The sequence below is a fragment of the Monodelphis domestica genome, chromosome 3 (assembly GCF_027887165.1).
Source record: "Monodelphis domestica isolate mMonDom1 chromosome 3, mMonDom1.pri, whole genome shotgun sequence".
In the NCBI taxonomy this organism is placed as follows: Eukaryota; Metazoa; Chordata; class Mammalia; order Didelphimorphia; family Didelphidae; genus Monodelphis; species Monodelphis domestica.
The window spans coordinates 361,561,237-361,589,039 of NC_077229.1; positions in this window are offsets into that span (position 1 = coordinate 361,561,237).

Sequence of the window (27,803 nt, forward strand, 5' to 3'; positions counted from 1 at the left end):
TTCTGCTATTAACTTATGAATGATGATAAAATGTATTTCATAGTTATTTCTTCTTAGTCAAATAACTTTGTTACTTTTTCTTGTACTTACAATTGTTACCGAGACTTTAGCAGAGATATTCTTTTTTGGAGCTAATTGCCTATTTTAATACCTTTAATTTCTTTTTCTTCTTACATTCCTAAGTATTTTATATTGTCTAGGATGATTCTAAATGGAATTTCTCTTTCTAATTCTTGCTGCTGAGATGTGTTGGAAATATGTAAAACATTGATGACTTATATGGGTTGTTTTTATTTTTTTTTGTATCGTGCAACTTTGCTAAAGTTGTTATTTATTTCGACTAGCTTTTTAGTTGATTCTCTAGGATTCTTTAAGTAGACCATCATATCATCTTCAAAGAGTGATAGGTTGGTCTTCTCATTGCCTATTTTGATACCTTCAATTTCTTTTCCTTCTCTAATGGCTACTGCTAGTGTTTCTAGTACAATGTAAAATAATAGAGGTGGTAATGGGTATCCTTGTTTCACTCCTGATCTTATTGGAAAGGCTTCTAGTTTATCCCTATTGCAAATGATGTTTGCTGATGGTTTTAGATATATACTGTTTATTATTTTTAGGAAACACCCTTCTATTCCTATGCTGTCTAGTGTTTTCATTAGAAATGAGTGTTGTATTTTGTAAAAAGCTTTTTCTGCATCTATTGAGATAATCATGTGATTTTTGTCAGTTTGCTTGTTAATATGGTCACTTATATGTGAATGGTTTTCCTAATATTGAACCATCCTTACATTCCTGGTATAAATCATACCTGGTCATAAAGAATAACTCTTGTGATCACTTGCTGGAGTCTTTTTGCTAGTATCCTATTTAAGATTTTTGCATCTATGTTCAATAGTGTTCTTTCTTTGTTTTGGACTTGCCAGGTTTTGGAATCAGTACCATGTTTGTGTTATAAAATGAATTTGGTAGAACTCCATCTTTGCTTATTATGTAGAATAGTTTGTATAAAATTGGGATTAGTTGTTCTTGGAATGTTTGACAGAATTCATTTGTGATTTTATCAGGAACTAGGCATTTTTTCTTAGGGAGTTCTTTGTTGGCTTGCTCAATTTCTTTTTCTGATATGGGGTTTTTTAGGTATTCTATTTCTTCTACTCTTAATCTAGGCAATTTATATTTTGGTAAATAGCCATCATTATCACATAGATTAATATATTTATTGTCATATAATTAGGTATAATAGTTTTTAATGATTGCCATGATTTCCTCTTCATTAGAGGTGAGGTCTAACTTTTCATCTTGGATAGTGTCAATTTGTTGTTGTTGTTTTTAGATTGACTAGTACTTTGTCTATTTTATTTGTTTTTTCAAAGTACCAACTTCTAGTCTAATTTATAAAATCAATAGTTCTTTGACTTTCAATTTTATTAATTTCTCCTTTGATTTTTATGATCTCTAATTTAGTTTTCATCTGAGGATTTTTAATTTGTTCACTTTATAATTTTGTTTTTTTTTTTTTAATTTCCAAGCCAAATTCATTGACCTCTGCCCTCCCTAATTTGTTAATATATGAATTCATGGACATAAATTTCCCCCTGAGTATTGTTTTTTCTTTATCCCATAGATTTTGAAAGGATGTCTCATCATTGTCATTTTCTTCAATGAAATTATTAATTGTTTCTATGATTTGTTCTTTAATAAAAATTAGAGAATTTTATTGTATAATTTCCAATTAATTTTTTTTATTTTCCTCTCCATGTACCCTTACTAATTGTTATTTTCATTTCATTGTGGTTTGAGAAGGTTTCATTTATTATTTCTGTTCTTTTGCACTTGTTTGCAATGTTTTTTATGTCCTCGTACATGATCCATCTTTGTGAATGTGCCATGTTTTAGTAAAAAATATGTATATTCCTTTTTGTCCCTATTTATTTTTCTCCACATTTCTACTAATTCTAATTTTTCTAAAATTTCATTCACTTCTCTTAACTCTTTCTTATTTATTTTTTTGGTTTTATTTATCTAGTTCTGATAGAGGAAGTTTCAGGTCTCCCACTAGTATAATTTTTCTATCTGTTTCATTCTTGAGCTCCACTAATTTCTCCTTTAGAAATTTGGATGCTATGCCAATTGTAGCATACTTGTTGAGTACTGATATTTCCTCATTTTCTATACTGCCCTTTATCAGAATGTAATTACCTTCTCTATCTCTTTTGACTAGACCTATTTTTACTTTGGCTTTGTCAGATATCATGATTGTGACTCCTGCCTTCTTTTTATCAGTTGATGACCAATAGATTTGACTGCATCCTGCTACTTTTACTCTATGTGTGTCTACCTTCCTCGTGTGTTTTTCTTGTAGACAGCATATAGTAGGGTTATGGTTTCTAATAAACTCTGCTATTCACTTGTGTTTGATGGGTGAGTTCATTCCATTCACATTCAGAGTTATGATTATCAGTTGTATATTTCCCAGCATTTTGATTTCCACTCCTAGTCCTGCTCTTTCTTCTTTTACTATTTCCTTCTATACCAGTGTTTTGTTTTTAATTGGTCCCCCTAATTCCCACCATTATTTTACTTCCCTTTTTACCCCTCCTTTCTTTTTCCCCTCTTATTTTCTTTACAGTCTTTTTAAACTAACTCCACCCTCTCTCCCTTGTATTGCTTCCCTCCCCACCAGTCCATTTGTTACCATTCTACTTCCCTACAGGGCAGAAATCAATTCTCTGCTCCAATATATTTGATTGTTCTTCCCCTTTTGAGTCAATTTCAATGCACATAAGAGTTGAATATTTCCTATCTCCAACCTCTTTACCCTTCCAATGTATTGATGCTCTCCCTCCTCCCGCCATGAGCTTCTTAGTGGCATGTAAATTTACCCCATTTTATTTCTTTTCCCATTTCTCTTAGTATTAACCTCTTTTTCAAACTCTAATTATATAAATATATATGTACATATATATATATATATATTTATGCATACATATATATATGCATATTTATGCCTTGGAATTTCATCCTATAGAGTTTGGCAGTGTTCCCTCTAAGTATAACTGTTCTAGCTAAACAGGTGATAATAACATTGTTTAAGAGTTACCAATATCCTCTTTTCTTTTAGGGATACATATAATTTTAATTTATTGGCTCCCTTAAAAAAGTGGTTTTTTGTTGTTGTTTTGTTTTGTTTTCCTTCCCCCTTGCCCCCTTTCTTAATTACTTTTTGATGATTTTCTTGGGTTCTGTGTTTAGGCATGAAATTTTCCATTCAGGTCTGGGCTTTTCTTTACAAATGCTTGTAATTCTACTATTTTGTTAAATCACCATACTTTCCCCCTGTAAGAATATAGTCAGTATTGCTGGGGAGTTGATTCTTGGTTGTAGACCTAGTTCCCTTGCTTTGCAGAATGTCATATTCCATGCCTTTTGGTTCTTCATTGTAGATGCAGCCAGATCCTGTGTTATCCTCACTGTAGTTCCATGGTATCTAAATGACTTCTTCTTAGCAGATTATAATAGTTTTTCCTTGGTCTTTTAGTTCTTGAATTTGGCTGTTAAATTCCTGGGTGTTGTCATTTGAATATTAAGTACAGGAAGTGTCTGTAGATTCTTTCAATCTCCACTTTTCCCTCTTGTTCTAGGATAATCGAGCAGTTTTCTTGGATGATTTCCTGTATGATGATATCCAGGCTTTTTCTTTCATCATGGTCTTTTGGTAGACCGAGGATTCTTAGGTTGTCTCTCCTGGAATGATTTTCTAAATCTCTTTTTCTGTGAATGAGGTGTTTCATATTTTCCTCAATTTTTTTTCATTCTTTTGATTTTGTTTAATAGTTTCCTCCTGCCTTGTGAGGTCACTTAATTCTAGGTGTTGTATTCTGGTTCTTAAAGGCTGGATTTCATCCCTGGGCTTTTGGTCATCCTTCTCTTTCTGGTATGATTTTCTTTGGAGGTCATCTTTCATCTTCTTTGCCTCATGTTTTGTCGCCTTTGTCTCATTTTCAAGCTGATTAATTTTGGCTTTCAAGACACTATTTTCTGTTTCCAGGTGACTTATCTTACTTTTCTAAGTTATTTTCCCAGTTGTCTTAAGCCTCTCTTAATTGTGTTTTGAATTGTATTTTGAGTTCTTCCAAAAGCTGTGTCCAATTCACTGGAGTTTCTGTGTTTTTGCTTGATTTTCCTTGATCCTCCTCTGTTCCATTTGTTCTTTGTTCGTTGCCTGGATAGAAGCTGTCAATTGTAATTTATTTTTTTCTTTTTTTGTGTTTGCTCATATTTTCCCCTTCTTATTCCCCTGTAGTTGCCTGCACTCTTGCTACTTTCACTGTGTGCTGGATCTGTGGGATTGGGATTTTCTTTCAGATTTTACCCTTGGAGCTTAGCAAGGTACTCAGAGCAGTCTGTGGGGGAGGGGTATTGGATCTTGAGCTTCTCTACCCACTGAAGTTTTGATGAGATTAAGCCCAGCTGAGTTGAACTTGCATAGCTGGATGTGACCTGAGGCCAAAAACCTCTGGAGGGGGGGCTTAATATGGAGTGTCTCTCCAGCTGTGCCTAGGATGCCTCCTCTGTGCTTCTCCTCAAGCTGCCTCCCAGCCACCCATGTTTGGATCCCTGAGCCTGCCACAACTTTGCCCACAACGTAAGTACTTCCTCCAGGCTAGTGCCCTTGCCTGCCCAGAGATTCTAGCCACTGAAGGAGGCCCAGTACTGTAGGTTGCAGAGGGGTCCAGGGACCTTCCTTTTTCCTTCCTCTTGTGACAAGGAAATCACTTTAAAAGACTGATATATATTAATTTAAGGTCGCCAAGGAATTCACCTATGTAATTCCTAAATGAAAACTAAAGTCAGCCGTCAGCCTGTTATAGAGTTTAATTACAAACAGGAGGAAGAAAGGAATTAGAGATAGAGATAGAGAGAGAGAGAGAGAAAGGGGAGAGAAGGGAATAGGGCTTAAATACCCCTTCTGTTTAGGCTGGGCCAAAGGGCCCAGGCCCTTAGATAGCTGGGGCAAAGAAAAGAGATCAGTCCCTATTACTCACGTGACCAAAATGGAGAAACAGTCTCAAAGGCCCCCACCTTCAGCTTCCTTCAGAGCAAGCTTCTCAGAGCACACTCCAACCACTCAGACAAACTCCTCCAACACCCCCCCTGAGTCTTCAGACCCCTCTATCTTTAAGGAAACCATCCAAGTTCCCTCCCCTCAGTTCTCACATCTACCAATCACTGTCCATCAATTTCCCTGTGCCAATGGAGGCTCTAGCTTAACCCAGGACCGCCCAGAGGTCTCTGGCTTTGCACATGTCTGTTGAAGGTCATATTCTCAAATAATTAAATCTTTGATCCTTTGCTACAGCCCTTCCTAAATCCTGTTACCCTGAGTAGGGTAGAGATTGGAATAATTAAATTTTGATCTATGCTGCAGCCCTTCCTAAATCCTGTTAGGACTGAGTGGGGTGGAAATTGTATTTTCCAAGACCTGATTCTGTCATTCCAAGTATCTCTATTGTATCAATTCTAAAATCAATCATGACTCAAAGAAATTCCTGTTCTATGCTTAAGCATAGATCAAAGTCCTTTCCATTGTTCAGCAAAAGGTTTCTGTCCTAAAGTAATCTTAAGAAGGGAGGAGGAGGAACCTCCCATGCCAATGGGGTTCACATTCCAATAGACTATCAGTAAGAAATTTTCCAAGTATGAAATTTCCCAATGGTGAAATTTCCAACATTTATAAGTCTATGAAATTTTAAGGTTTACACTCTTAATCCCAAGTGTTCTCAAATTCAGGCTTTTGGGGTGGCGTACCTTTAAATTGAATCCAACAAGAGGGTTCCTTGTCTCTGTCCTGTAGTTAGGTTTGGTTTTCAGTCCCCTAAGATCATTTGGTTTTTGATCAGTAAAGAAGGGTTTTTCAGAGGTCTGAACTTTCACTGCCTCTTTGCTGCCATCTTGACTCCACGTCCATGGTATCCTATTTTAAAGATGATGAAATTGAATTTCAGAGAAATTACCTGATTTATCCATGTCTAACTTTTGGGAAGTCACTTCTTCTCTCTGAGGCCTCAGTTTTGTCATCTATAAAATGAAAGGTTTGCATTAGAATACTGATACAGTAGGAAAGATATCAGAATCACTAGTCCTATGTAAATTAACCTACATTTTATTCTTTAAACACTATTCAAATAACCTTTAAGGTTTGACAGGGTTAGGCCACTAGGCTCAGGCTATAACATCACTTCCTACTCATCTGAGTATAAAGCAGTCCAATGTGCTCCAGAATCTCTCAGGTTTAACTAGTAGAAAATGACAAGCAGCTCAGGCAAAGGAGCTTCACTCAGTTGGATCAGCTTGAGGTGTCTTCAATAATTTCCATCCATGTTTAATGTTCTCCTGTTAGGGCTGAGCAAATCTCGTTTTGGTAATGAGATATGTCTTATTTTGTTCTAATATCAAAGTTGAACCTTAAGTATCATGACTAGATCAGGGCTAGCCCTGAACAACTTCTGAATTTCTTTCTAGCTCTAAATATATGCTATTTTGAATTATAATCAGGTAAAAGATATTTTCTTTGGAAGGTTTTGGGAGTCTATAAATTTCTCATTACACTTAGATTTTTGGACCTCTTTGAATCCTTATCTTCTTCCCTCAGATTTTTTTAATTATTTACTAAAATAACCATTTAAATATAGTTTTGCTAAAAAAAGGTTGTTGGATTTTTTTACAAGTATTAGTAGCCTTTTCTCATATCTTATTTTTTAATTTTGAGAAAAACTAAAATCATACTGATAAGTGGGAACCAAAATTCTAGAGTTTGACAGAAATTATAAGAGGAAAAATACCTCATAATATATTTTCATGTCAGCTTATTTAAATTATTTGTTAAAAAAATTAGCCATGATTGGAATGACAAATTAGAGTTGCCAAGGAGTCCTTGGGGAAAAATGTAATGAATATTGTTTAAATTAATGTAATTTTCAAATCAAGTCAACAAGTACTTACTTAATAAAAACTAGGCTTTTCCTAATGTGCCAGGCACTGTGCTAAACCCTGAGGTTATAAGAAAGGAAAAAATATGGTCATTGTCCTAAAGAAACTCACATTGTAATGGATGTAAATAGGCAGGTGACTCTGTACATACAAAATAGTTATAGTACCATATAAATGTACACCTCAAAGAGAGGTAACTAGTGGCACATAGCATAGTGCCTAGCACAGAGTAGATTCTTAATGTGTTTATTGATTGATTGATTGGAGATGCTGAAGATTAGGAATGGCCTTTTTACAGAAGGTGAGATTTTACCTGTCTTACAGGAAGTCAGAGAAATCATTAGGTATAGAACAAGAGACTATTTTTGGCTTGAGAAACAGCCAATGAGAAAGGCAAAGAGTCAGGAGAGAAAGAGTTATGTGGGAAGAATAGCAAAAGTTAGTGTGAAGCAGAAGCCACAGAGGGAAATAAAGTTTAATAAATTTGAAAATATAGGAAGGTAAAGATACAAAGAACTATTTGTTTTAAAAAACTGGTTTTATTTGAATGACATAAGCATATTAAAAGGAATTATTGGAATCTAGTGAGTAAATGGGAGTGTCAAGGTGACTTTGACATTCTCAGAACTGTGTTTTAGGAAGATTTAAAGGATAATTTAGATTGAGGAAAGATGAGTCAGGGTTGAAGTCTTAGGCAACGAAATGTGGGTTTGCATACAGGTAAATTGTGGTAGTGAGCATGGAGTGGAGATGTGTATATGAAATATGAAGAACAAAGGACAAAATCTAGCAAGAGTCTTATTTGAGGAATCAAAGATGATATCAAATTGCTAGCTAGAATGAGAGAAATAAGGCTGGTATCCTCAATATTAATAGGCAAATTGGGACTAGGTGAAGGTTTGGGAGGGGTAAGATCATGACTTCTGTTTAATATATGCTGAGTTTGAGATTTCTATGAAATTAAGAAATTTTCAATAGATAAATGGTGATATGAAACTGGAAGTCAGGATAGAGATGAGCCCTGGACAAATGGATTGGGGAAGCATTTACATAGAGACGATAATTGAATCCAGAGGAGGTAGTGAGTGCACCAAGTAGTATTATATAGAGAGATTAGGGGACCAAAGACAGTTGTTGTTTTTTTTGTTGTTGTTGTTTTTTAATAGAGGATGTTACTTGTACAAAGATCCAGACAAGGAGAAGAATCAGAGAGTTGGTGCAAGAAATTAAATTAAAGTTTTTAGGTTAAATATGAGAATTCTAAAGTAATATTATGGTAACCAATTCAAAGACATTATGATTTAAGTAAAACATGTCTTTTAGTAGCTTTATTTACAAAGAGGTAGAAAGAGTGAAAATGGAAAAGGTAGCTAAAGAGAAAGGTTTTAACAACACTATTAGTCTTTCTCCAGTGAAGTGAGGCTCACCCTACGGGGCTTCTCCATGTCTGGTGATGTCTTCAGCTAGAATAACACCAATGCAACCTCCTCCAAAGCCACAGCAGGGATCTCTAAAACCAATCTCCCCAGAAGCCAGGAAGAGAAAACCAGTTACTAACCGACCCAAGAAGAACTCCAAAGGAGAAGACTGAAGGCCACGTCCCAAGGTGATGTGCTCCAACACCAATGGAGAAGATCTAAGAGCAATTCTCCAAGAAGCAGTTCAAGAGACAGAGTCGAAGGTTAAAGGTCCTTCAATAGAAAGTTCAAGACTTTTTAATAGTCCTTTTACCACATCACTTCCTATCTCTTCCACCACTTTACAGGAACCAATTACAGTCTTTCAATTTGCCTAGCACTGCCCAGGGGCAAGGCAGTGGCCTCTGGAGTTGTCACCTACTTTAGTAAGTGACTTGCAAACTCTCTTACTTAATGTTAAGTAGGGGTGTTTAAGTTTTTGAATGATTAATTTCAAAATTGCTGATTGATAGATGAAGAAAGTTTGATTCACTCTTCACAGTGGGAAGAGAACCATAAGCGAACAGTTATTAAAATGTAGTAATGGAAGAGTATCTAGGAGAAGATGATTAACAATGTAATATTTTAAGTTTCTGGAGTCTTAGATATTAACCAAAATAATTGCTTTAATTGACAAAAATTCTACAATAAAAAACTATATACATTTAGATATTTTCTAGACTGTATATCTCACTTAAAATTTTGTGAAAAAATCAATGTAAAGAAGATTTCTGTGATCAGATTTTCTATTGACTTAACATTTATAAGTGGAAAATGTTCCCATTAAATTTCTCCCCATTATTACAAAAATCATATTTATGAATTTAATAGATATATAGAACATTTATTAAGCACTTACTAAGTGCCAGGTACTGTGCTATAGATTCTTCTAACATATTATCAATCAAATGACAATTATTTTGGAACATTTGGTATGCTGTTTGAATTATTCCTGGGGATATATAGTCAGAAAATATGAAAAATAAAACCCGTCCTTAATGATTTTACATTCTGATTGGGGAAATAAGATGAATATAAATATAAAATTTATATAAATATAATCATATATAAACCACAAGCAACATTGTATATTGGATTAAATACAGGAAGGATTGAACTCAAATCTTACCTCTAAAAATATTGCCTGTGTGAAACTGAAAATCACTTAACCTCTCTGTGTCCCCAACAGTCTCAGGGCACTCCTGAAAAATGTATGTAGCAGGATTTTATGAAAAAAATATATAATTTTTCACAAGGATGAAAGTACCAGGATGATGTTTATTTCATAAAGTAAACAATACATACCTCATTCAGGAAATTGCATGTAAGTTAAACTTTGAGGAAAGCTACGGATTCTGAGAGTTTATGCAAGAAATTGGGAACTGACTACAAGTGTTAAAGGAGGGAAGGAAGGAAGGAAGGAAGGAAGGAAGGAAGGAAGGAAGGAAGGAAGGAAGGAAGGAAGGAAGGAAGAAAAAATGTACTGTATTATGTTCAAAGTACTTCTCTAAGCACTTTACAAATATTTCAGCAGATCTTCAGCAATGCTGGTAGACAAGTATATTATTATGTCCATTTTAAAGCTGAGGAAAATGAGGCAAAAAGAGGTAAAATAATTAGCCCATGGTCACTCAGTTTGTATCTGAGGCCTCATTTGAATTCAGTTCTTCCTGACTCTAAGCCACCTGATTTTCTCAAGACAGGAGATGAGACAGAAATCATGTTCAAGAATTATTAGCAGATCATTTTGTTTACAGTGGGAAGTTTGTAGAAAGATATAACATGAGCTAATATTGGAAAATGAAAACCAAATGGAGAATGTTGTTAAATGTTAGGCTTGTGAATTTAAATTTCATCTGAGAAACAATACGGAGCCATACAGGATATCCAAAGCATTTGTGAAGCCAGTAAGAAACAAGGTCCTTTGTAGCTACCCTGAAAATTGCCTCACATTACAAAGCCTTTAGGAATCAGCTCTTTAGCTGTTTTGACTAGGTGTTATTTGTCACTCTCTTGCCCCAAATGTTAGAGTCATTTTTTGTATAAGTTTATTGATCAACTAGCTAGTACTCATTCAACTTGGATCACTTAAAAGAATCCTTTCTTCACCACTTCCAAGTTCATCACTCTATCCACTACCATCTAGAATCCCCTGTTCTTTTCTGTTTCTGTCTCTGTCTTCATCTCTATCTTAGTTTCTCTATATCTTTCTATGTCTCTGTCTCTACTCAAAACCCTATGTTGTATGTGTGATGTGTGTTTGTGTGTATGTGTGACAAGACATGTCCTTTCATTGGTATGAGGTTGTCTTGAAGGGAAAACTATTTTTGTCTATGTGTATCAGTAATTGCCAAGTTATGTACAGTATCAAAGAATTGCTTGAGATACTGAGAAATTATTTGCTTAGAGTCACAAAGACAATATGTTTCAAAGTTAGGACTTAAACCCATTTCTTTCTAACTCCAAGGCCACTCCTTTTGAAATATGATTTCTGGCTACTTCTTGCCCATAATAGGGTTATTTGTATTTTTTGCAAGTAATCTAGATCCTGCATTTTCCTAGGGAATAGGAAATTTGGTCATCTATGAGGGGTAAGGCAGTTGTGTGGCTTGAGGATGGTGATTTCTAATAATTCTTATGGGAAATATCTCTTGAAATGAAAAGTATGCTAGCCAAATTATCTATCTAGAGACAATAGTCATTTGGTTTAACTTTTGTTTTGTTCATTTTTTTAATAGTCATAACATTGGTGGTAGAAAAAGCTTATATGACAAGGTTAGATGACATTTATTGGGGTGAAGAAATTCTTCTTATCTCTATATGCACAAGATGGAGCAAACAGAAAAAGAGTGCAACATGAATTCAGAGGAAGTGAACTTGAATCCTCTACCTAACAATTACAAGCATGTCAATTATTCTCTATGAATCTTCATCTCTTTATAAAATGAGAGTAATAATACTGGCATGAGCTACCTCAAAGAAGAGCATGGAAAGTGCTTTGTAAACTATAAAGTGCCACATAAATGTGAGCTATTATTAGGCATATTCTGTCAGGCCTTTAAAAAGTATAGCTAACCTTCTAAATAACAAATCAAATTTTACCTTCATGGACTATTAAATTTTTGGCTTCCATAGTAAGATTGCTAAGTGGGGAAAGATTCAGATCAATAGATTGTGGTTTTCATATTATTCATACATATATAGTTATAGGAAAATAAGCTAAATCCAATTTTAATTAAAACAATTATGTGATATCTGAGTCAGTGCTGAGGTAGCACCTAATTTCATAGGGTGGTCACCAAAATAACCAGTTGCTTGCCATCATATAAGCACAATAAAGATTTCATCATAATAAAAGATATACTGCCTTTAAAATAAGGTGAATACAAGAAATTTAATCATCATACTTCTAAAAATAAAATAAAGAGAAGCATCCATGAAAAGATACAAACACATTTAATAGGAAGTATTATTCTAAGTCATAACAGAATCGAGTTGGTTAATTTATGAAAAGGACAAAAGGAAATAGCTACATCAGCAACATCTTGAGATTTCACATGCAGTTAAATTAACCATAATGATACCTTGTGCTCACAGAGCAGTGAGAACAGAACACATGGGTAATAATTGAATAAATTCACAGCAGATTTTTTTACCAGAAACAAAGATGCTCAGTTTAAATGTTAACAAGTCATATCTGAATCATTACTATTAAAAGTATAACAAATCTCTCTTATAAGAAAATTGACACTCATGATATCAACAAAGTTTTTTTTTATATATTGGGCATTTCCACAGGTAGTTATAGAGTCTGTAGGATTTAATTTGACATCATACATGGTTGAATTCTGATATCTATAGATTTCTGATACAATAGGGTTCTGCTGTTAGATATAGTGTCGTCATCTACATTTTGATTTGCTTGTAAATTATCTATTTACTGATTTATATCTATTTGATATATATGAAATATGAATACATGAAAATATCTATTTATTGATTAACTGCTATTTTCCAGGTATTTGGTGAGATACTGATGTATTGATCTATGAGATCATCAGTATGGGTACAAGTTTGTACGGGATATGAATTACGGCAGATGTTGAAGTGCATTCTTCTAGGTTTGCCTCTGTTTTTGTCCTGTGTCAACCAATATGAAAATAGACAAAAGTACCAGTGTCTTTATGAAGTCGTAGGACAAATTCTGAACAATAATATCATTTGAGACTGACCTCTTATTGCTAAAAATTGGAAAAATGATTTATTTTCTACCTGAGTTTTAACTACAAGATTGACTTTGATATAAAGTTAAAGTTTTTCAGGCCATTTATTAGCCATGGTACAAGTGTCCTTGCCCCTGGTGAATCTCTTTGGACTTGCATTGATCTTTCCAGTGACTGAGCTCTTGGCAGAGACTCAAAAATCATATCAGTGCTAGGCCATGGTGGCTTTTATCAAGACTGGTGAATTATCTCGGGAAAAGTGTTATAACAGTTAATAATAATTAAAATTTATGAAGTGCTTACTGTGTGCCAGGTACTCTGCTAAGCACTTTATAATTATTAACTCATTTAATCCTTATAACAGTGGAGTGGTAGGTATTAGGAGAATAAGAGATCAAATGACTTGTCCAGAGTAATACAACTGGTAAGTATCTAAGGCACGATTTGAACTCTGTTCCTCTTTGTTCCAGGCCTGACACTCTATCCACTAAGTCACCTCATAACCATTTCTTATAACTATTCCAAAATTGACCTTAAAAATATTATTGTTATTTTGTCAGAAGGAAAGGAGCCAGAAGCTACATAGTAAAGTTTCTCAATTCAACAATGAGATATATGGACTGGAAATTACAGGGAAAACCACAAAGTTATAAATGAGGATAGTACACTTGAAGTAACTCATCAACTCAGTGCAAAATCAAAACAGGTTGTCGTTGTTGAGTCATTTTCAGCCATCTCCAATTCCTTTAGGGTTGTCTTAGCAAATATTCTGGAGTGGTTTCCCATTTTCTCCTGCAGGTCATTTTACACATAAGGAAACTGAGGCAAATGAGCTTAAATGACTTGTACAGGGTCACAGAAGTGTCTAAGTTTGAACTTGATTGTTTGAAGTTGATTCTTCCTGATTCCAGGACTGGCGCTCTATCCATTGCACTACACTGTGCTCTCTGTAAAAAGTACCCTATATACAATGTTGTTTTTTTCTTTTTCTGAGTTAACTATATTAGTAAATGGAAAGTCATATTGATGGTTTCAATATGACACTTATATTCCATTCTTACACAGGGACTTAATCTGTCACCTTAGAACAGAGGTCCCCAAACTATGGTCTGCAGGCCACATGCAGCCCCCTGAGGCCATTTATTCTGCCTCCATCACGCTTCCAGAAGGGGCACCTCTTTCATTGATGGTCAGGGAGAGGAGCACTGTATGTGACGGTGCCTCAAAGTGCGGAGTCTCTCACGTACAGTACTACTTCCAGTGACATAATCCTTTTGTTCTGAAAGTAACTGAATGAGAACGCTGCACAATGCAAAGGATTATGTGGCTGAACAATGGAAGACATCAGTATGATGAACGGTGATCTGGGGGAGGGGATTCTGCACTGTGTATACTGCTGCCCAGTATAGTGGTGGTGGTGAGGAGTCTGGGCATTGTGTGATAGGCCCATCACAGGCAGCACTACAGCCTCCACTATCCCAGGCAGTGGTATGTAGTGTCATAGGCCCAGGACCGTCTCCAGTACTGTATACAGGCATAGAATAGCAGTGATCTGGCCTGTGACATCAGAGGTGGGCCTCTACTGTGAGAAGCACTGCCACTGGGGGTTTTATAAGACACCCCCCTGTTTTTTGGGCTCAAATTAATATAAGGCAGTGTCTTATTTTGGAGAAAACAGGGTAGTACAAAGACCCCCATTATAGGGGCCATTGTACTGTGAAGTAATGTGGGGAGAGACTTTTGGGCAAAGGGAGGTCATAGAAGCCATTATGTTGTGCATCTGAGGGAGTATGATTGCCATTGTACTATGTGGGGCAAGTGAGGCATGTGTTTTTCATATTAAGGTCTATAATTACAGATCAATAAATACGAACTGCAAGAGGACACACACACAAATGTCATGCCTTCTTTTATCCTGCCATGGAATCTGATTGCATGGGTCTTACCCATGTGGTCACTTTCCTTTGTGAGTTCACAGATCACAGTGAGTTCGCACAGGGTAGTGTGAACTGGAAAGGTGGTGGAGGAACCGGCTCTGTAATTGTGCCAGTTCCTGCACCACACCAGCGTGAGCCTGAGAAAAAAGGGGAGTTCCACCAATATGGCCACACAGTTGAAATGATGTGGACTGAGAAGGCTGCATTGATGGACACAGATCAAACTGCATTGATGGACAGTATGCCTCTGTGTGGGCAAAATTATTGTTGGTGTATTGTTTTGTAGGAATGTATTTTACTAATAGCAATTTGGATTCCCTAGGAAACAATGACATCAAGAAAGAGAAAAATTGACTCAGAGTGAAGGACATTCAAAAAACAGTGGACATATGATAACTTTTTCATGCAGTACAAGGAAAGAGCTGAGTGTTTGATATGCCAGAATATAGTGTCTGTGTTCAAAGAATAAAATTTACATCGACAATATCAAACTCAACATGAAGATAAATATGATTGTTTGGTTGGAGATGTGAGAATAGATAAAATATTAAAACTGAAAAATACATTGACAACTCAGCAAAATACTTTTGTGAAGCAGCAGCAGCTAAATATTTCATTCAGACTTATTTAGAACAGTTATTATTTCAGGATCTACAATTACATGAAGGATTGAAGAAATGGGACACAAATTGCATCAGCATTCACAAAACTCTGCAAGAAATCTTTCCTATTTTTCCTTAGTACTTGACGTGAGCAATGATGTCTGTGATTCTGCACAACTTCTAATTTTTATTTGTGGGACGAATGACAATTGCAAAGTCACAGAAGAGCTTGCTGTACTGCAAAGCATAAAAGGAGCAACTACAGGAGAGGATATCTATGAAATGTTTTCCCAAACTGTGAAGGATTTGGAGCTGGACTGGGCTAAACTAGCCCATGTGCCAACTGATGGTGCTCCTAGCATGGTGGGGCCTAAGAAAAGAGTAATTGCTCACATTAAACAAGAGCTGGATAAAGGTAACTTTTCTCATCCAATAGCCAAACACTGCCTCAACCATCAACAAGCACTGCTATGTAGTAAATCACTGAAGTGAGACTCAGTTATGAAAATTGTGGTATCTTGCGTAAACCACAGACAATTTCAGAAATTTGTCTGAGCTAAATGTTGCCATTGAAGATGTTCTATACCACACAGAATTCCATTGGCTGAGTCAAGGGAGAGTTTTGAGACATTTCTATGACTTACTTCCACCGATTATGGCTTTTATGCTTTCAAAAAACAGAAGTATCAGAGCTCAATAATGCAGAATGGAAATGGCAACCTCGCCTTTCTAACATATGTAACAGAGCTACTCAACAGTTTCAATGTACAACTTCAAGAAAAAGGGTAGCTCATCTGTGATATGCAATCATATGTGAAATCATTTGACGTAAAAGTAAGCCTCCTTATCAAACAAGTAAAGGAGGAAAATTTCTGCTATCTCCCCTTAACTCAAAATTTGTTAGCAGAAAAACCCTTGATTGCATTCCCAAAAGAAACATGTGTGGATTCACTGGAAAAGTTGCAAAAGGAGTTCCAATTCAGATTTAAAGAACTTCATCTCCATGAATAGCTTTTCTGTAACCCATTTTCAATTAACATTGAAAATGTGGATACAATTTACCAAATGGAACTGGCTGAACTGCAGAATTGTGACTCTCTGAAAGATGCACTCAAGTCAAGCAGCTTGCCTAATTTCTATGCATCTCTCCCCACTGAGACATATCCTAATCTCAGTAGCCATGCACTCAAAATGATAACCATCTTTGGCAGCACTTATGTCTGTGAACAGACTTTTTCCTGACTGAAACATCTGAAATCTCCAACCAGATCTAAACTAATTGATGCATACTTGCAACACTTGTTATGGCTAGCAGTGATAAATAGGGAACCAGACACTGACCTTCTCATTAGCCAAAAGCAGGCCCTTAGTTCCCAATGAAATACTGGTCACTTTGTTGATTTAAATTTGGTTGTTCTTTATTTTAAATATTGTATTTGTTCCTGTTTTGTTTTGTTTTGTTTTGTTTTTACTTTAAAATAATATATGTGCAGTGTGCATAGGGATTTGTTCATAGTTTTTTTTTTGTTATAGTCCAGCCCTCCAACAGTCTGAGGGACAATGAACTGGACCCCTGTGTAAAAAGTTTGGGGACCCCCCACCTTAGAAGTTACAGAGAGAAATTTAGATATAAATTTATAAATTTTGTAATAGCAATCATCTAAGAGAATGGAACATGAAATTACCAATAACACCAATCTTCCTCCTCACCCCCATATTTACTTGCCTAAATCCACAGGTATGATAATAAAGAAAGAAGGGATTGAACTGCATCTTTCTAATTCCAATTTCATTATCTTTCCATTGAATTGCCTTGCCTACAAATGAGATTAAATGATAATGATACTTAAATCACTTGGTGGCAGAATTTTCCCAGGATTTTCAAATTTCTTTAAGACCCTTCATACCCCTGTTTTAATTTTGTATATCATATCAGCATTATGACCTGAAGTACACTGAGCAAAAAGTACTCTCTGGGAAAAAAATTTAAAATGAAAGAGAACTATAGGTAGCGACAGGGTCCCCTCTCACATATGAGTATCCAGAATAGCTATATCAACTTCAGGATATTCTGTTGACCTAATCTATTCAAATCATAGTTCTTGAGCTTCAATGCCATATTTATTTTTTTCTCCAATCTCATTGTAACAGAGGTAGTAGTCACAAGGGCTAGGTTACATATAGCCCATTACACTCCAGAATATGGTCTGAATCAAGTTAAAGTATTTAACAAAGCAAATGTTAAAAAATGCAATAAAATCGATTATACCACAATTTAAAACTTAGTCAATTCTCAGAAGAAAGGACCCTTACTTACTGATTAGTGGCACTATTTCTATTTGTGTTTATACCACTGACCTAAAGAATATTTATCTAAATAATATTGATCTAAAGAATTTTGTTGTTCAGCTCTTTTAGTCAACTCTTTATAACTGTTTTGGGGCTTTCTTGCAAAGCTACTGGAGTTTTTTTTTTCTTTTGCCATTTTCTCCTGCATCTCTTTTAAGACATGAAGAAAATGAGGTAAACAGGGTTAAGCAACTTGCCCAGAGTCACACAGTTGAATCTGAATTAATAAAGATGAGTCTTTCTGACTCCTGCCCTTTTTCTCTACTCACTGTACAACCTAACTGCCCTCAAAGCAAAGACCTATACTGAAAAATTCTACATAGAAAAAGTCATCCCAATAGCATTCCATTTTTAAACCTTATAAATCCCACAAATACACACACTGTGATAGGAAGAAAGGTTATAAATAAGGATCATGAATTAAATTGCTACATATAGGGAACACATAGGGGCCAGGGCACATATGTAATGGGTAGTATATATCTCCTATGTGTGAGGGGCTAGTGTTTTCCAAGTGTTTACTGGGGCCTAATCAAATGCACTTACAAGAGACAATTGTTAAATTTTAAGTGTGACTATTTATGCCTCAGAAATCACAAATAGTATAAGTCAGAGTTTGATTTATTTGCAATCTTTGATTCAAAGGAGCAATTGTATTGTACTCTCTACTTATTGGAGGAAATTGATTACTCAATGCCCATTGGCTGCAGGAAGGATGGATGAAATTAGTAAGAGTGAGAAAGAAAAAATAATCTAGGCTCCTCTGACTTCCAATTGGTACCATTCCAACCTTTCTTCAGAAAACTAAAGAGAAGGAAAAAAACAAAACAAAACTATGGGCAGCAACCATGATAGGATATAGCTGGTGATCTCCTTGTTTTCCTTATAGCTAGCCTGATGTAGCAGAGATTTGGGAGAATTTCATCTTGAATGAAATCAGAAACTTTCTCTTGGCTGAATTATCTCACTCAAAATGGAAGACTTTATTTATCCTGGGTATTATTTGGTATGTTTTCTCCTATGTATACATTCTCTGATTTTATTTTGCTATTGACTTGAATAAAAAAAGGTTTATTTGCTTTAAAAATAACTGCCTATCCTCCTCTCTATATATTTTTTAAAAATTTTAGTAGAGATAGAGATTGAATTTAAAAGTGACACACATTTACTTTAGGGTGAAGAGCAAGTTGTTAAGTTTTTACACACATATCACTGTCTTCGACCTTTCATTCTTCCTTTCTTCACACATCTGGTACTCTCTTAACAATGTTACTAACATGGATAACCTTTTCTCTGTATCTACCTTGTTTGCCGTGATATCACTTATATGAAAGGACAAGATTTCACTTGTATCACAGAACATAAAATCTAGAGATTCCTAGTATAATTGAGAGTTAAAATGACTTCTATGGGCCAGGAAAAAGGTCTGAAGTAAAACTCTCTCTTCCAGAATTAAAAGAAAACACTGTGATTGGGACTATAATTTCCAGAATTCATACTTTTCAGACTATTTTTCCCTGATGAAAAGTAAAAATTCAATCTTAATATTTGGTTGCACTATAAATTAGTATTAAAATTATACATATTCTGACATTACTTTCATAATTCAAAAACCTCTAAAAGCATTTAGAAGTCAAAGTGACATGGGCATTGTACCCCCAGAAACTCAGGCAAACTATTATCAGGAAAATTCCTTTGCTCCCTTACATCCTCATGACTCTTAGCATAAAACATCTAATAACCCCTATAGGACCCTGATATGATTGTCCTCCTTTTATCCTCCTTAAGATTTAAGATGGTCAGAATGATGCACCTTCAGGCTACACCTCGATTCTATTGGGCTGCATCTCAGGCATCTGTCTGTTCCCTAAAACTAAAAAATATTTTATGAAGGCCATTCCCAATGTTTCCAGGCAGACCCCAGGCAGATGACCAAACCCCTGACTGAATGCCTGAGGGTTTACCACTCTAGAGTCACGTCCACACCATGAGAGAGCATCTGTTATAAAGAGTATAAAATCCCCAAAACTGATGTCATCTGGAGATCAGCTTTTCCATCCATGCTGTCTTCCCAAGGAGCAGGCTTCCATCTTGCTGTTTCACCTGTACTATCTCCTGGCCATTCTCAACATTATTCTCTAAATTAATAAATTTCTCTTTTTATTTTCAAGCTAAGTTTTGGAGTCTTGCATTCTGCAGATAGGTGTCCTTCCACCAAGGGGTGCACCTCTTCACCCCCACAACAAAAGAAATTATTAAAAAAATTCAGGTTTGTAGCTTTAAGCATTTTTGATCCATTTAATGGTCTGGGTGTTGACACTGAAAGAGACACTGAGATTATCAATTATTGAAGAGCAGGGAATGAAGTTGGATGTTAGTGGAAATTGTAACAGAAGGAACATTTCACATTGTATTCATTCTTCTTTAATTCTTTCCCTTTATTCTGACTTAACTAGACATTACAGAAAATCTTGGACTTGTAATACAGTATAAATCACACAAGCCTTCTGAATATGTGATTTTCTCTTCTACAGAATCTGTGACAATTAGCCATAACCATACTAGCTCCTTCTATTGTTAAATATTTCTATTAAAAATGTCTCTACATCTCTGAAAGCCCTGCTAATTAGTCTTAGTTTGACCTTCAAAATAAATCACAATTAATTTAATGTTTAATGAAAGTCTAATTATTTAAAGAAATTTATATTGAATGTCCTTCTTTATTTTTAATTTTTGTAACCTAAACATCTATAGTTCCTATAATAATTCAATGTCTAGCAATATTATTAATCAGAAAGTAATATTCCAAATAATGAAATTAGATTATTAAGTTGTATGATCTAATATTGTCATATTCATTTTCAATGCCTGCATCAAATAACTGCTTCATTGAATTAGTATTTTAAAATATAGGTATAGTACAGTATGCTTCAATAATGAGCTTGGAGTCAAGACACACCTACATCATAGGTAGCCTCTGATGGTTAATATCTGTGTAATCATGTGCAAATCATATAAATTCTCTTGGCCTCAGTTTCTGCATTTCTCAAAAAAAAAGATAAAAATAAGCATAGAATATCTCTCAGGATTGCTGTAGAAATCAAAGGAAAAAGTGTTCATCTTTGCAACCCTTCAAGGTAATGTTATTATATGCGGTAAGGAGAGTAGTGTTTTACTGGAGCTATTTTCATTTTTATTACCTGAAGGAAAAGTTAAGTTTGAGACAATAGAGAGGAGGGGGCAACTAAGTGGCTCATTGGATAGAGAGTCAGGTCTGGAGACAGAAAGTCCAGATTTCAAATCTGGTATCAGACATTTCCTAGTGGTATGACCCTCTGCAAGTCACTTAGCCCCCATCGCCTACTCCTTACTACTTGTGCTTCTGCTTTAGAATCAATACATAGTATTAATTCCAAGATAGAAGATAAGAGTTTAAAAAAAAATAGAAAGAAACTATAGGGAGGGTGGGATAAAAAGGAGTGATCATATTGTTAATACCTGTAAGAAAACATGGCATGAATATATGTGTACAAACAGGGATTTATATGGTCAATATAAGAAAGGCCAGTTTGATTGGAAGAATAGATTTGGATAGGCAGCAATTGGTAAATTTGGAAAGAAAGAGAATAAATTATGTAGTAAGAAATTTAATGATAGAGCAGAGTACTTAAATTTGGAAAATTTAAACCATAACTTAATTTTAATCACTTTAAATTTAGAAATTTAAAAAAAATAACAGTTTTATTTAGAAATAGTTAATTTCAAATATTCCAAGTTGTATTTGTATTCTGTTCTCCTGATACATTTCTTTGCAATAAACCCCAGTGTACACTAAAACAAACAAAAATACACATTGAATATCCACCATATTTAGGCATTGAAAATGTGCATCATTTTTAAGATGAGGCAAGAATTATCAGCAATAAAAGGAGAGAACAAAATATTGAAGTAACCTGGAGGGAGGATATTGACCACAGTTTCAACTACAGAAAAAGCAAATAGGGAACAGTACTAAAAATTGAGAAAAAGTGGAATGAGTGTATGGTGTGGGGAAAATGTCTCCAAAGCCTGCTAAGGTACTTCCCAAATTGCCTATGAGAATCCCAAAATGGTTATCAGAAATATACCCAACCTTTCGACAATTTGGGAAACTGTTCACTCCTCAATAACAGGCTGACCGGTTAACTCCCACTGATACTCTTAAGCTTTATGCAAACTGCAAACTTCTCAGTCCAGAAGAGGAGTTCAAAGAAAGTTCATCTGTACCACTGCCTAAACACAATGGGAACCTTTATGTCCATATATTTAATAAATTAGGACTCAGGGGACTTTTTCCAATCTCTTCATCTTAAACTTTCAAATGAAGTTTGAATTGCACCAGTTCTGGCTTATCACCCTGTGTACTAATAGTGCTTAGCAGAGGAACTTGCTTTATTCTCATTATAAATTGGAACCTTTCATCATATCAAATACTACAGTAAGACTGCCAAAAGGTAAAAGATGGATGCCCCTATGGTCTGCCTCTTAAGTCTGTTCAATAAAGAAGAGTTATACAAGCCTTAAAGGCAACCAGACCAGAACATGAAAAAAATCTTAAATGAGATAGGAAAATGGAAAATAAAATATAAAGGCTTTACAAAATGGAATCATAGGGCATTCAAGGTGCCAGGTATCATAGAGATCATACAATCATACCTTCACATTTTACAAATAAGGGATTTGAGACACTCCAAGTCAAAGTGAATACCCAAGGTCACACACACAGTTAGTAGTAGCACTAAATCTGGGACACCATTCCCTTGATTTGGGGCAATCCTCTGGACACAGTCTCTAGGTATTTATTCAATAACTAAAGTTAAGATATGTGTTTTTTCTTAAATATTCTTGGTAACAGGTATAAGAAAGGAAACTGATAATCCTATCCAGTAAAATAACAATAATTTTGCAATGTGATCTGAATTCATTTTCTCTCTCACAGTATCTGTTTCTGTCACTGTCTTTGTCACTGTTGTCTCTGTTTCTCCAGCTTTCTCTCTGTCTCTCAGAAATACACACACACACACACACACACACACACACACACACACACACACACATATTTAAGCATACTCTCCCCCATCTGGATCCTAGTGTTGGAATCCTAGAACTCTCTCTGCTGGACATTGGAGGGGAGCAACTACAGATGATCCTCCAAATGAAAAATCAGTTTCTGGATAATTAAGAATTTGTCATATTTAATTATATATAACATTTGAAGGAGTATTTTAACTATTTTGTAAGCATCATAATTGCATTTGGATCTTTTCTTCCTTTAGACATATTGTGTAATTCAAACTATATCATGGAGTCCAACAAAATTGAACAGAATCTAAATGCAGCTTCAGATAATCTATGCAGATGGAATAGAGGCTAGATGCTGCTTCCACTAAGCAGTGATGCTTACCTTTGGTTCTTTCTAATTAACTATATTTGGTTAGTATATAAATCAAGCACAACAGCTCAACTCTAGACCTCTCCTCTGAGAGGAAACCTACTGCCTCTATTGGTTAGGGTCATTAAGAATGTAATGGCCTCTTAAACCAGAAATCTAGAAGAGTGAATCAGACTGTCCTAATGTACTAGTTAATGAAGCCTTTGTATTATCAATTACCAGAAAAGACTTTTCCATTAAAATAAACAGCTTTTGCATTATAAAAGATAGTATGGGTATACAATGTGTGTATGTGTGTATATATGTGTAAAACAATATAGGTTGTACAAAGTTATCTTCTTGGAGATATAGAAACTTTTGATATAGGACAATGAAGTTAAAATATACCTATCAAGAAAAAATAAGATAAAAATGATTTTTTTAATTTCTTTTAATTTTCCACATTGAAATGATATCAGAAAAACAATCATATTTTTGAAAACTCCATCCCTAACTAAAGAAATCCAATTCACAGGTGGGAAGGGGGTTAAATGCATCCTAAAGAACAGTAGGAAAATGCAAATATGGTGAATTGAATGAATGTCTGTTGTAAATAAAACACTAATTGCCTTTTCATTTAGTTTAGGCAAGCTTTTCTAGGTATAGAAACACTTAATTATTTTAAAGTTTTCTAACTTAGTTAAAATTAAATAGTGATTGTGATAATACAATAATATTTTAGAATTCTTTAGTCTCTCTTGAGAACAAGATTTTTAAGTTTCTTGAGGGTAGGAACTAGTAATTTATATCTATCTCTCTAATGTGTACTATATACATATCTATATGTGTATATGTATGAAAATAAATAACTATGCATAGATATTGATATATGATAAATGGATATATTTTATCTCTAGTTTTTAGTGAAATTTCTTTTATGTGATAGTTGTTTAATATATTTAAGAACTCAGATCAGACTTTAAATAATTTACTCAAGGTCACAAAGATAGAAAGTAGTAGAACTAGGATTTGAACCCAAGTTCTCTAACTCCAAAATCCATTACCTAAATTATTAAAGAGGAAGGGAGAATAATAATGATGAAGACAATGCTTAAAATTTGCTGTCATCAGAATTGGCTCCAAGAGGGACAAAAACATCAATAAACTTTTGGGTATAGAAATCTAGGAACATAAGAGGGGAATTGGAAAGGGGAAAGGGTTTATTAGAAGGGATTGTGATTTGGGACAGACAACAATTATATGTAAACACTTCTGAAGAGGGGCCGAATGAATGAAGAGAAAAAGAAGAGGAACAAAAAGAGAAAATAAGACAGAGGGGAAATCACAGTTAGTGCAAGGTGTAATATGAATAATTTTGATTATATTAAGTTTAAATGACTTAATAAAAACAAAATCAATGCAACAAGGTTTACAAAGGAAACAAAAACAAACCTGGGGGAAATTTTTACAACAAATTTCTCCCATAAAAAGACCTCATTTCTCAAAAGTGTAGATAAAGGAATCAAATATATAAGAATATAAGTCATTCTCCAATTGACAAATGATCAAAGGATATGAATAGGCAGTTTTCAAATATATAGCAATCTATAGTCATGAGGAAAAATCTAATTCACTATTGATTAGAAAAATGCAAATTAAAACAACTCTGAGGTACCACTTCATTGGCTATCAGATTGACTAGTATGCTGGTAAAGGACAATGACAAATATGAGAGGAAACAGGAGGAAATTGGGCACTAATACAATTTCAAGAAGTTATGATTTTATTAAATCATTTTGGAAATGTGCACAAAGGGCTATAAAACAGTATGCAGCCTTTAATTCAGTAATGCTACTACTAGATCTTCACCCAAAAACACCAAAAAAAGATCGGGGACAACCAATTTGTACAAAAAGGTTTAGTAGTAGTTCTTTTTGTAGAGGTAAAGAATTAGAAATCAAGGGGATATCCATCATTTGGGGAATGATTGAACAAATTTTGGCATATAACTGTGATGGAATAGTATTGGGTTATATAAAATTATGATCAGGATGATCTCAGAACTGGTATAAAGTGAAGTGAGCAGAAGCAGGAGAATATAATACAAAGTAAGAGTTATATTGTAAGATTACAATGAACTGTGAAAGACACCTATTCTCAGCAATACAATGATTCAAGAAATCTCTGAAGGACTTATAATGAAGAATTCTATTTACCTCCAGAGAAATATCTGGAGTCCGAATACAGATCAGAAAAATACTACTTTTTATTTTATTTGTGTGTGTGTGTTTTTTTATAGTTTTGGATTTGGTTTTATATGAGTATTCTCTCACAACATAACCAATACAGAAAGATCTTTTGTAATATATGTATAACCTAGATCAAATTGTTTATCATCTGAGAGGGAGACAGTGAAAGGGGGAAAAGAGAGACAATTTGGATATTATAATTTCTTAAAACATGTGTAAAAAGTTATATGCAACTGGTAAAATAAAATATTTAATTAAAAAGCAATAATCCTTTCAAAATAGTCTAGTCTTTATATATATTTACATATGTATAAAAGCAAGTCTTATAATCTGTCTCATTTTAGCAATTTGCTTAGGAGTCATCATTCCTTATTACTATGTAAGTGACAATGAATTTAGGGGTGTGAATCTTAAAATTTCTCAGACTTGTGAATCTTAAAAATTCTCAGACTCTAACTTAGAACATTTGGTTAGGACCATTCCTCATTTTAAACAATGAAGGTACTAGATCAGGAATGTGAGAACTCTAACATTACTCCACCCATACTTAAGCATACTTTAGGGGAAGATAAAGTTGTAAACTACTTACTGAACAATGAAAAGTACTTAACCCTACTTAAGGTGAAGCAAAAACACTTAAGCTAGTTCTATTTTTAGATATACTACAAAAAGGTGCTAAGTACCTATGAAGGTCAAATTAATCACTAAAAGTTCAAGCAAGCTTAGCAAGAGGTGTGAGGTTTTAGTCTACTCAGGTGTGAATTACTCAAAAATTTAGTCTACTTAGGTGTGAATTAAGAATGGTCAATCCTGTGAAAATGTATACTGTGATTGGTAGATGTGAAAACTTAGGGGAGGTGACATAGGAGAAAATTCTATTTAAAAGGAGGTAAGAAAGGCCTCTGAAGGTAATTCAGCTATGGAGCCGAATTGGAGGCTGGTCTCTGTCTCAGTGGCTGAAAGGGAATTCAGCTTTGGTAGCTGAGTTGGAGCTCAGACTAGTTGGAGTAGCTGGTCTCTCTGAACATTAGAGTTTTGCTTGGAAGGATCTTGTGGTGAGTTGACAAAAGACTGACTGATCTCTCTCTTAAGGCTTAAGCCTGGGCTGGCCTAGCCCTTTTCTCATTATTTCCTCTTACTCTCTCTCCCTTTCCTTAATTTCTTATTTGTATTAATTAAAATCTCCATAAAAAAGCAGCTGTCTTGGGTATATTTAGAATTTGGAAATTTTCCCATGGTGACCACTTTATTTGTAACATAAAATCAAGACACAAAAAATTATCTTTACAGTTTTGGCAATTCAAAGTCTTGAAACCATATTTTCGCAGTCACAGTTTAAGGCAACCACTCTTTTATCTGTAAAAGGGGTAGACTAAGGTGTACTGTAGAAAGTTGTAGCAGAGAGTTACAAAAAAAAAGGTTTAATAAGAGATGTTGGTGGAATTGCTTTATTCTCATCTAAACAAGATTTTCCTATCTCCAGGAAGCTCTTAGGAATAAAAGTAGAGAAAATGTTAATCATCACTTGTTGAGGAAGGAGGTAAAGAATTGACAATGAAGTAATTTAAAAACAACATATCACATTCAAATAGTCCTGCCTGTTGCTTGCAAAAAAAAAAAAAGTGAAAAGACATAAAGGGTTTATTTTTTTATTACTGAAATAGTAGTTAAAAGAGAGGAATAATTTAATGAAAAGGCTTTGTAACTTCAAAGCTAAAAGTTGTAACAGAGCAAAAACAGAGAAAGAAAACTATAAACCTATTCTCTTAATGAATATTGATACATAAATTTTAAATTAAATACTAGCAAGATCACAAGAATGAATTACAATGACAATATATGTGGAATTTATACCAGAAATGCAGAACTGGTTCTCTAATAGGGGAACCTAGAATTTGGCAATATCTGTGACAAAAATATAAATCATAGTATTATTTGAAAGGATGCAGAAAAAACTCTTGACAAAATACAACATTCAATTCCTATTAAAAACAGGAAAAAGCATTGAAAAAAATGAATCCTTTCTTGAAATAATTGTTATCTATCTAAAACAAAGCTATCATTAGCAGTAATGATGAATAGCTAGCTAGGCTTCCCAAAAAGAGATGAAGCAAATAAGTCAATTCTCATCACTATTATTTAAGATTGTGTTATAAATACCAATCAAAGCAATAAGATAAGAAAGAGAAATTAAGAAAATAAATACAAGGAAAGAGGAAAAAATTATAACTCTTTGCAACTGAGATGATGGTACACATAGAGAACCACAGAGAATCAACTAAAAAATTAGTTGAAACAATTAAAAACTTTAGCAAAGCTGCAGGATATAAAATGAACACAAACAAATCATCAGCATTTCTGCATACTACAACTAGAAAATCTGACAGGAAAAAAAAAGTAGGAAAAATTACATACAAAATAACTGTAGACAATATAAAATAGTTGAATCTACTTACCAAGAAAAACCTAGGAACTATGTGAATACAATTCCAAAACACTTCACACAAACAAAGACAGATCTAAATAATTGTAGAAATATCATCTGCTCATGAGTATGCTAAGTCAATACAATAAAAATGACATTTC